This window comes from Microtus pennsylvanicus, chromosome 21 (genome assembly GCF_037038515.1).
Source record: "Microtus pennsylvanicus isolate mMicPen1 chromosome 21, mMicPen1.hap1, whole genome shotgun sequence".
Lineage (NCBI taxonomy): Eukaryota > Metazoa > Chordata > Mammalia > Rodentia > Cricetidae > Microtus > Microtus pennsylvanicus.
The window spans coordinates 1,962,459-1,974,345 of NC_134599.1; the positions used below are offsets into that span (position 1 = coordinate 1,962,459).

The 11,887-nt window shown below is 46.1% G+C and overlaps 1 pseudogene; it reads right to left on the bottom strand.

Annotated features, from left to right (window-relative positions):
- Positions 1–1,096: 1,096 nt before the first annotated feature.
- Positions 1,097–1,855, bottom strand: LOC142839136 (CD63 antigen pseudogene; annotated as a pseudogene).
- Positions 1,856–11,887: the final 10,032 nt, after the last annotated feature.

Genomic DNA, 11,887 nt, shown 5'->3' on the forward strand with positions numbered 1-11,887 from the left:
TGTGGAGTTTAGAACACTGCCCGGCTCATGCTGAATATCTATCTATAGAGCTATGAGTTGACAAGGTCACTGTTATCACTATAGTAATGGCTCAGCTCCTGTTTGAATATACAGCCTCAGTGTCTTCACCAGTGCTGTCCAGGAAAGAGTGTGGATGCTATCGAATGCTCTGGGATCCCAGGAGAATGACCAGGAGGAGGATGGAGAGTGGGTGCTAATGAAAGCAGGAGGACAAAGCCTGTCTGGAAGAGGATGACGTTTCTGTGATGGTTGCTGTGATGGCTAATGTTAAACTTGACACAAGCTGGGGTCATCTGGGTAGAAGGAATCTACCAGAAAATGCCTTACCAGATTGCTCTGTAGGCAAGTTGCTGAGACATTTTTGGTGTAGGAGGGCTCATCCCACTATGGGTGGTATCACTCCTCCCAAGTGTTCAGGGGAGGTATAGGACATCTAGGTGTTATAGCGTTTGTGATCCCTGGGAAAAGACCATAGATTCAATCCAGTTATGATTAAAAGACTCATTGATTAGCTGCTAGCAAAACAAACCGTCTCTGAGACGAATTTGAGATTGCCATGAAGAAAGGGTATGGGGAAGGGTTTTTCTTAAAGGCAAAAACCACACGAAAACCTTCAATACCTATGAAAGCAAGCTAAAACTGGTCTGTTCAGTTAAGAGGGTAAGGCTGCCCAAAACAATCTTTGGGTATCTGTGTAAGTAAGTTACAGTGTTGACCAAAGCTTCTGTCCTGCCCAGTCCTGCAGCCGTTCAGTCCCAAAGAAACACACAGAGGTCTACATTAATTATAAACTGGTTGGCCTATTAGCTCAGGCTTCTTATTAACTCTTACTTCTTAAATTAGCCCATTATTCTTGTCTATGTTAGCCATGTGGCTTGGTTCCTTTTATCAGTGAGGCATTCTCATCTTGTGTCCTCTGCATCTGGGTCTCGACTATAGACTCAGCCTTTCCTCTTCCAAGCATTCTCCTGTTCTCATCACCCTGCCTCTACTTCCTGCCTGGCTACTGGCCAATCAGCATTTTATTAAAAACAATACAAGACCATTGTTCCACAGCAATTATTCCCTCCCCCCATTTTTTTTCAGGTCTGAAAAAATAATCCGTTTAATTGAAAAACCTGGAGAATCCACTCCCTTAGATGAAAAGACAGAAGAGATCAGACCCCCACTACATTACTTCATAGCCACTTCGGATACTTTTCACCAGACAACAGGAGAAGATGATTCCCAGGACCTCCACAAAAGCAATACCCAGGGCTGCCGCAGCCACCAGCAATATATTCTTCCTCAGTTCAGCCCCCATGCTCTGGACGCAGCCCTGAGTATGGATCGTGGGTACCTTGAAGTCAGTCCCACAGCCCACAGTGACGTTGACGCAGCAGGAATCGGGGACTTGGTCCTTGGCCATCCCAGGGACAGTCTCCCAGTCTGTGTAGTTATTAGCCCCACAGCAGTTAAATCGCTGCTGCCACCCGTCCAGAACCGAGGCTGTTCTGTTGTCTTTCAGGTAATTCTGCATCTGCTTCTGGAAGCTCTTACTGAACTCTGACTCCACTTTGTCTCTGAACACGTAGCCAGCAATGGCCACAGCCACCTCCACAAGCACGATGAGAGACAGGAAGACGGCGAATGTAATCATAAGACAGGAGTTCTCCTTGCAGGCCCCACAGCAGCCCACAAAGGCCACCAGGAAGAGGAAGGTGCCCACTGCAATGATGACCACAGGCAACAGGGAGGTTGGCGAGGTCTCCTGGCTGATGGTCTGATTCAAGAAAACCTGAGCTGCCATACCAACGGCGATCAATCCCACGGCACAGGCACAGAAGGCCAGCAGAAGAACAGAAGAACGTAGCATTCCTCCTTCCACCGCCATGGCTGCTGGGCCTGCGCTCCCCGATGTTGCACGATGCTCTCTGGCCGCGGGTCAGCCGCCGTCTCCCCCCCCCCTTTTCTTAAAAAAAAAAAACAAGAACTCTGAATTTAATCTCCTTTGTTTAGCTTTTTTTTCCAGACCATTTTCCATAACAACTGTAACCAACACTCTAAACAAAGATAAATATCCATAATCCATTTTTTGGGAATGTGAGCATGGTTTTCCAGGCTACTTCCTGCTGATTGGGAGCACTGATAATCTTATGGGGACCTAAAGAAGATTTAGAATTATGATCAAGTGCTGACTGGAATATTCTGTGAGATTTGATCATCTCAGCCGGCAGTCTTGAAACTGTTCTGGATATAGAACTCAGAGGAAACTCCAACAGAGGTCCTCTGCAATGTTGGATCATCTGGACCATTACAGAAGGAAAAAAAAAGCAGTTAGTCATATCATAACAACTAGATAGTTATGGTTGTATATGGGGTCTTTGAGTCAGTGTTAATAGGGACTTATCTTTCAAGGGCTGGAGTCAGAGACAAACAGCTAGTGGGTACCAGGGTGGATGCTTGGCATAAAATAGAGTTTCTTTATCGTTCACATAGGAATGGAAGCTGAGCAGAGCCTGGGAGAGAGCCAACAAACACATCCCTCTATTGTTTCTGCTTTAGATCCTCCCTCCAGGCTCCTGTTTTGAGTTCTTGCTCCAACTTCCCTCAAAGATGAGCTTGATGCGAAAGTGTAAGCCAAATCAACCATTTCCTTCCAAGGGCAAAATGGTCATGGTGTTTTTCACAGTTTCAGAAGGCAAGCTATGATGGTTACTCTTCTCTGTCGACTCCACTGGATTTCCAGCCACCCGAGACATGGAGGCACCCTTTTTGTTTGTCTATGGGGCATCTCCAGAGGCCCGAGAGAGAGGAAAAGACCCATCCCAGATACGGTTTGCTTTATCTCATGGGCAAGATCCAAACGAAGTGAAAAGGAAAAGGAGCAAGTCAGGGAGCACTGGAACTGCCCTTCGCTGCTGCCTGGGCAGTTGCCATGGGAACAGCCTGTAACACGTGCTCCTGTTTTCACTGTTTCACTGTCTTTACATCATGGGGCATCACTGCAAACATGGCTCTAATCTTGTGGGATCAGGCTAGCTATGTGGTGCCTCACTGATTTCCTGGAGGAGCAGGAGGATGGGGTCAAGCTAGCTATGTGGTGCCTCACTGATTTCTTGGAGGAGCAGGAGGATGGGAAGGTTGGTTTGGAGGAGGCTGTAAAAAATGTTTGGAGGAGGATGGAGTAAGGGTGCATCCGAAGAACATTGTGGGGAATAATGGAGGAAGCTGGAGCATTCTTCTGAGAGATTTTCCCCACAACCTGAAGTGTCAACAGGTATAGCTACAAATAAAAGAGATTCTGACCTAGGATGTGGTTAATTAGTATTTTGGGTATAGAGGTGGATTTGCTCCACCTGGACCAAAGGTTGGAGCATTCAAGTCTATTCCTTATATCATGTTAATGAAGTCTGCCGCCTCCACCTCCCCCTCTGGAGTGAAGTTTGTAAGCGTGTGGAAAACTAACACGGTGGATTCAGCATTCACTGAATGTCCCTTCCAGTGCCGCGCTGTGTTTCCTTCTCTTATTTCTCTCCCATCTCTGCTCCTTTTGCTTAATAATCCTAACCCTCACGCTCCTACCCTGGAACGTATGAATTTTGTTGAAGCAGGTCTTTAGCAGTGTAGCTGTGAGTTAGCTTTTTATCAGGAAACAGTGAGGATCATTTTGCTGGAGTGGAGGGAGCAGGCACCGGGTAGGAAGGAGGAACAGAAGGCTGTGGCCACAGAGTCTGCCTCCCTAGGCCACTCCCCCGTCTCTAGTCTACAGAATCAAGTGTAAAGTGGGATTGGAGCGAAAGATGAATTCCCCTCAGCCTGGAAGCCCCAGCCTGTGTTAAGCAGGGCATGACCAACCTCTGGCTTGCCCAGCTTTGGTCCTCTCCAGATGGTGCCCTACCCCGTGCTCCCCCATGCTCCCCGTGCTCCCCATGATCCCCATGCTCCCCGTGCTCCCCAATAGCAGTCCTGCTGTGATTCTTTGTCACTGGTTGTCTCCAAGACACAGTCTGCAGAGAGGGATGCTCAGGTTTGGTCTGGCTGTGTGATTCTGCGGTGCAGCCCTGCTCACTGATGGGACACTAGGGCCAGTCAGACATTTGCTGAGTGAGTGAATAAGGGAAGGGAAGGACAAAAGGGAAGGGAAGGAAGTGTCCTGGCCAGTTTCATGGCAACTCGACACAAGGAGAGAGTCAACAGAGAGGAGGGAGCCTCAGTTGAAAAAATACCTCCAATTCTGGCTGAAAGGCATTTTCTTAATTGATGTGGAAGGGTAATCCTGAGTTGTATAAAAAAGCAGGCTGAGCAAGCCATGAGGAGCAAGTCAGTAAACAGGACCCCTCCATGGCCTCTGCGTCAGCTCCTGCTTCCAGGTTCCTGTCCTGCTTGAGTTCCTTCCTCACTGCCGTTGTTGTTGTTTTGGTTTTTTTTGAGACAAGGTTTCTCTGTGGTTTTGGAGTCTGTCCTGGAACTCACTCTGTAGACCAGACTGGCTTCAAACTCAGAGAGCTCACCTGCCTCTGACTCCCCAGTGCAGGGATTAAAGGCGTGCCCCACCACCACCCAGCTTTTGATGATATGAAACTGTGAGAGAAATAACACCTCCCTCTGCCCCCACCCCTCCCACCCCTTCTACCCCCACCCCGCAATTTGCTTTTGGTCATAGTGCTTTATCAGAACAATAGTCACCACAACTAAGACAGAGAGAGGGAAGGAAGGAAGGAGAGAGGAAAGGTGGAAAGAAGCCCTTTGGGGCTCCTGAGTCCTCTGTCTTTTCCTGAGTTAATTGTGGAATGGCTCAACTGAAAGCATGGGGGGGTGGTCAATTTCCCTTCATGAGCCTTGGGCAGCACTTGCCTGCAGAGTGTGGTCACACTGGCCTTAAAGAGGGACATGCTGGCCCTGGGGTAGAACTTTGGTGTTCTCACCACGTTTGTCCACAGGCGACTGAGCTGTTGTTTATTAGGAGTTAGCTGTAGGCTGCTCATCCTTTGACACACTCATCCATTCATCAGATGAGTAAGGAGTTGTCCTGGACCAGTGGCCTTGCTGACATCTCTCCCACAGTGAATACGGGGAGAAGCAGCCGGAGTTACATGTGGTGGTTTTCAGTAGCTGTAGTTTATAAGCCAACTGTTTATCACATTAGGACATGGATTCATAAATAAATTTGAAAGCGGTGATACATCTGGGTCCTTGTAGACCTCAACTTAAGTCAGCGACTTGTAAATATATTTGTTTGTGTCGCTGATCCCTTTATTATTAATGCCGTGGCTTCCATTGTCGTTATCAATCTCACCCAATTACCAAAGTTCTTGAGGAACCTTTGTTCCCAGCATGGACTGACTGGTCCTTACCCATCTGGGCAGCGGAAGGTTGCCTCGATTCTGATGGGATTTCATATGCAGAGCCTTTCCCGTTAGTGCTTTATCTTTTTATTTTCCCCCTATTTTCTCTTGTGTTTTTATATTATCAAGCACACAACTTCCTAAACTGTGGGTCACAAGTCTGTGCTGGATTATATAACCAAACATAGGCATTGTGACACATTTGGTCACTGTAAAAGGTTCCTGAATGTGCAACAGCCAAAAACTAATTGAAAACTAAGTGTTCCATGACACCTGTGTGTCTGGCAATGCTTACCTGTGTTGTATCATGTGACGTTAACGCAGCCCTGGTCTGCAGCCCCAGTTCTGTTTTGTTTTGTGAGACAAGGTCTCACTATGTAGTTCTGGCTGGTCTGGACTATGTTATATAGACTAAACTGGGCTTGAAACTTACAGAGATCTTCCTGCCCCTGACGCCTATAGTTCGGATTGATTATAGGGATGAGAAGACACATCACTTGTAGCTCTGGTTCTGAACACATAACACTTCCCTCTCAGCTCCCAGGGCCTCTTCTTTCCCAGAGCCCTCCTTTCACTTTCATGCCTTGTGCTTGTGGATCTCCCTGTACCAACAATATTTAACATATAAGGAACTTGTGGAGAATTGACCTTCTTTGTGTCAGCCTTAAAAACAGCAAATACTGGATCCGGGGAGATAGCTCACTTGGCAAAATGCTTGCCATACCACACAGAAGACATTGGCGGCAGCAGGATGTGCTCTAATCCCAGCGCTGGAGAGATGGAGGCAGGAGCGTCCCTGGGCTCTACAGCTAGCCGGTACAGCCAATGAACTGAGTTCCAGGTTCAGTAATAATTTACTCAAAATTGAAGTCAGAAAAAAATCAGTGGATTAAAAAAGAAGAAAAAAAAGAAGGAATGAACTTGGGAGGGGGCATGGTGATGGGGTCTGGGAGGAACTGGATGGAAGGAGCGGGGCTGGATAAAATAAAAATATATTGTACGCATATACTAAATTCCTCAAAGAATAAATGATTTAAAAATAAAACATTAAAACTACAACAAAAATAAGACGAAGAGGGTCAATGAGACTGTTTAGCAGGTGAAGCCTTGTTGCTAAGTCTGTTTACCTGGGTTTTTTGTATCTGGGGACCCATAGGTAGAAAGAGAGAACCAATCCTTCCAGTTATCCTCTGACCCCCACATGAACACTATGGCGCATGCATGTCCCATCTCCACAAATAAATAGATGCCAGTGGCTCAGCGGTTAAGAGCACACACAGGCTACACCCACATGATGGTACAACACTGGCTATAACTCCAGTCCCAGGGGATTCAGTGCCCCCTTTTGACCTCCATAGGCACAGGCACAAACGTAGTACACAAACATACATGCAGGCAAAACACACATCAAATACAATAAAAGGAAAACCACTTTAAAAAGGTGGAAGCAATTGAAGACATGGCATTGACCTCTGGCCTACACAGGGACACACACACACACACACACACACATGTACACAGATGCTAATATAGACACACAAGAATAGCAAATGCTTGTTGTGTGTCTGCCATGAACCAAGCATGATCCCAACTTTCTGCTTGTGTGCGTTTGTGTGTGTGTGGGGGGGTTTGACACAAGCCAAGCCATGTGAGAAGAAAGAATCTCAATTGAGGATTTGCCTCTATCACATTGGCCTGTAGGCAAGACTATGTGGGTGTTTGCTTGATTGCTAGGAGAACACCCAGCCCACTGTGGGCAGTACCATATCTGGGCAAATGGTTCTGAGTTCTCTAAGAAACAAACTGAACAAGCCATGAGGAGCAAGTCAGCAATTAGTGTTTCTCCATGACTACCTTGAGTCTTGTCCTGAATTCCCTTCGTAATGGACTATGAACTAAAAACTGAAACAAATCCTTTCATTCCCAAATTACTTTTGGTCAGTGTTTATCACAGCAATAGAAATCTACCCAGGACGCAACTACAGGATCAGATTTTAACCCTCACAGCAGCAAAAGTCTGCAGCATGTCAGTCCTAGGGGGCCGCCTGCTGGTGGCCTTCAGAATCCCATCCTGGAAAACAAGGTGAGTCACTGCCCGGCTATTTTATTAATTATTATTATTATTATTAATTTTTTTCGAGACAGGGTTTCTCTGTGTTACAGCTCTAATTGTCCTGGAACTCCCTTTGTAGACCAGGCTGACCTCAAATTCACAGAGATCCACCTGCCTCTGCCTCCCAAGTGCTGGGATTAACACCTGGTTTACAAGACTCTTTTTTTTTTTTTTTTTTTTGATTTTCGAGACAGGGTTTCTCTGCAGCTTTTTTGGTTCCTGTCCTGGAACTAGCTCTTGTAGACCAGGCTGGCCTCGAATTCACAGAGATCCGCCTGCCTCTGCCTCCTGAGTGCTGGGATTAAAGGCGTGTGCCACCACCACCTGGCTTACAAGACTTTTTACACATCTCAGGCACCTAAAAGTTTCAGCATCTTAGCCAATCTGGTCCTACGACCTCCAAAATGAGACAAACAGGAGGGTCCCTCAGCTGAGGACACAGAGCTGTCCTGGGGGCTTAGGAAGCCATGAAACCTTTGGCCAAAGAGCATCAGGAGCAGCAGCCAAGTGTCAGCTAATGTTAGAAAGCTGCTCTTTCCAGGCTGGCTGTGACGTCTGAGTGGGGACACAGCTAGCGCCCCTCCCCCATCTCTGTAGGGAGTGGTTGTCACCTCCCCAATCCCCATCTCTGCAGGGAGTGGTTGTGTGTGTGTCCTATCGTGTGTGTGTGTGTGTGTGTGTGTGTGTGTGTGTGTGTCCCCGTCCCCTCCCCCCCTGCAGGGAGTGGTTGTCAGGATCCCCAGGAATTCCAACACGAACAATGCTGGAGTCCCTTGGTTACTGTGATGCAGGGTTTGCCTTGAACACGCCACTTGTCATGCACTTTGAACTGCTGCGAGATCGCTAAGAGTACCTCAGTGCACAGTGTAGATCCATAAAGGACTGTACTGTCGGGAGAGTGGTGGAAGTCACACTCACGCATGTGTTAAACCTAACACAAGTTGTTATCCTAGGGATACACACCTGTAATCCTAGAACTTAGGAGACAGATGCAGGAACATTATCATGAATTCAAGGCTTTGTTTCAAAGACCCTAACATTTTATACAACTGTTGTAAAAACTGTTGAGGCTGGCGAGAGGCATCAGTGGTTAAGAGCGCTTGCTGCTCTGGCAGAGGATCCAGGTCGGGGTCCAAGCACCCACACGATGACTTGATCATCTGGAACCCCAGTTCCCACGCAGTTCCCGTGGGTCCGATGCCCTCTTCTGACCTCACAGTTCCCGTGGGTCCGATGCCCTTTTCTGACCTCACAGTGCCCGTGGGTCCGATGCCCTCTTCTGACCTCACAGTCGCTCATCCACAATAGAAAAATAAATAAATCTTTTTTTAAAATGTCATTTTGGATAAACAGTACTTGAAAAACTTTTCAAAGGTACAGATAGACTTGCTAAATTGAATAAAAATTTAAAAATAGGAACTATGATAAAAAGTTAGAATTTATGACTATGGGTTTGAGATGGTGGCATATGCCTTTAGTCCCAGCACTCTGGACTGAATGAATCTCTTGAGTTTGAGGCTAGTCTGGCCTATCTAGAGTTTCAAGCCAGGCTCTAGTAAAATCATAGTAAGATTTTTCTCTTAAAAAAAGTGCTTATGTATAAATTTTTCAGAATGAAAGTAGTTTTAATGATAAATGTGGTTTGTGTACTTATTGTTTGCAGTGCTGGGGATTCAATGCAGGCATCATTGTACATGCAAGGCAAACACCTGCACCACTGAGCTATTTGCCCAGTCCCTGGAGGTGGTTTTATTCTTTTACATGTATTTGCATGCCTGTGAATATAAGTACATAATTTTATCAAATAATAATGTGTGCTGGTCTTTACAGTGGAAAGCAACCCCTGGTCTCTGGTTGGTTCCTCCTGGCAACTCTTGTAACCTTAAACAACATGCATTCTACCTCACTCTTGGTTCCAACAGTTAGAAATGTTACTTTTGACCCCCTCTTTGTCAGGTAGAACAATTGCATCTTTCTTGACGGTTTTGCTCTGCTCCCTTCTTGATTCTCCCATCATCACAACATAACCATCTTGTTATCAGCAACAATAACATGTGTGTTCCTGGTGGGGCCATGATGAAATCTACTGTCCAATTTGTATGTTGACTCTAAAATTAAAACTCAGCATTTACACTATTGTGAACTTAATATTGTTCTCTCTACCTCTAGAAAGACAGATTAGATATTTCCTTTTTTCTTCTGCTAAAGACAACTAAAATCATTGCATGGGAAATACAAAACAATCATAGGAAACGCTGAATTGTGGTGTGCAGGAGAGAGATCCAGTAGATATGTTGAGCCCAAGGGCACTGTGGGCTGAGTTTCCTGGGTTTACTTTCTGCCCGTGTATTTCAGAGTTGGAACTAAAGAAGTTAGAAACCCAGAAACGCCAGTCTGCACAGATATTCTTTTCTTTTCTTTTCCTTTCTCTTCTCCCCCCACCCAACTTGATTTTATTTCTGAGACAAGATCTCACTTTGTTGCTCGGGCTGTCCTGGAACTTACTACATAGAACAGGCTGACCTTGAACTAACAGAGATGTGTCTGCCTCTGACTCTTGAGTGCTGGGATTAAAGGTATGTGCCACCATCATGTCCAACACTGCAGTGAGCTTTTAGATGAAGACTGCTTCTTTTAAGACAAGTTCCACCGGAAAACCGACTGCTGAGTGTCAGCAAAGACTAGACTAGCGCAAATCTTCCCTATGAGGCCATCAGGAGCTTCCCAGTGTCTGTGCTGTGTAGAGCCAGAGGAGACCTTGTAGAAAACCTGGATGTCACACCTATCTGGCAGAGAAGTTAAAACGTCCAACACAACTGGGCGATGGTGGCACACGCCTTTAATCCCGGCACTCGGGAGGCAGAGGCAGGTGGATCTCTGTGAGTTCGAGGCCAGCCTGGTCTACAAGAGCTAGTTCCAGGACAGGAACCAAAAAAAGCTACAGAGAAACCCTGTCTCGAAAATCAAAAAAAAAAAAAAAGTCCAACACAGATTTTGACATAGTTACCATAAAAATGCCTCAGCTAGTGAAATAAAAATCCCAGAAAATAAAAGTAAAATACAAAGATGAACCAAATGAAACTTTCAGAACTGAAAAATGAAATAACGAAAGGGAAAAGCTCAGCGAATGAGCTCATCTGCAGAATGAAAGAGACAAAGGGAGAGTCACCGAGCCGGAAGAGAGTGGTGGAGATGACAGAGAAGCACTGGCAGAGAAAATGGACCAGGAGCTGGAAAGAACAGCTTCAGGAAGCATGAGATCTGACCACTGCATCCCTGGGAAGCATGAGGAGATCTGACTACTGCATCCCTGGAACTTCAGAGGCGACAGCAAGAGGCTAGAGGAGCCACGAGCAAAGAGAGCGCCACTAAGAAGAAGACAGGATACCATGGAAAGCTCACAAGGGGGATTTCCTGTGCTTTGTTTATCACATCTGTCTGTCTGTCTGTCTGTCTAGGTATTTGGGTTGGGGGATTGTGCCACAGTGCATTCACAGAAGTCAGAGGACAATTTGTGAGAGTAAATTCTTTCCTTTGGCCATGAGAGTCTTAGAGACTGAATTCAAGTCAGCAGGCTTGGTAGCAGGCAAGCTTACTTTTTGAGATATTTGTACAGCCCCAACAAAAGAATTCTCAAACAGCTTCAGGTAGCCCCCGGGAAGGCAAGGAAGAAACAGATGAAAATATAGCAAACAAAACAAAACATGAAACGACACGTGTGGGAACACTTGTGCCGAAAGTTACACTAAATACTGTCAAGGACAGACACGAACAGAGGAGATTGAGAGAACACGAGCCAGCCACGCATGCTTGAAGGAAATCGCGTCAGCTATCTGAAACGGGTAGTTTGAGAGGAAAAGTTTGCAAAGCTATGTCTGATGTAGCATTAAAGGAAAACATGCATGGCTAATAGCCAATAAAGTAGGCTTCAGAGCAAAGAAGACAGGAGGAACATTGCATAGTAATGTTATAGAAACTATCAGAGATAGAGAGGAATATTATATAGTAAAGTATAGAAACAGAAACTCCAGTGATCCTAATTGTGCACATTATTGTATAGCTGTGACACACTGAAACATTTCTTCCTGGAGGCAGGTGGGGGACGCAGAAAGACTAAGAAAGTTCAAAACGTTTTAAGAACCCTCCCCAAGTGTGGTGGTGTGTTGGTTTGTTTAATATCAACTTGACCCAAGCTGTGGTTGTCTGAGAGGAGGGAACCTCGATTGAGAAAATGCCTCCATTAGATCAGGCTGTAGGGAGGCCTTTAAGGGCATTTTCCTGATTAGTGATTGATGGGGGAGGACTCAGGCCATTGTGGGTAACGCCACAGCTGGGCTGGTGGGCCTGGCTTCTATAAGAAGGCAAGCTAGCGAAGCCGTGTTGAGCCGCGTTAAGAAAGCAGGGGTTAGCTCCCGACTCCAGGTTC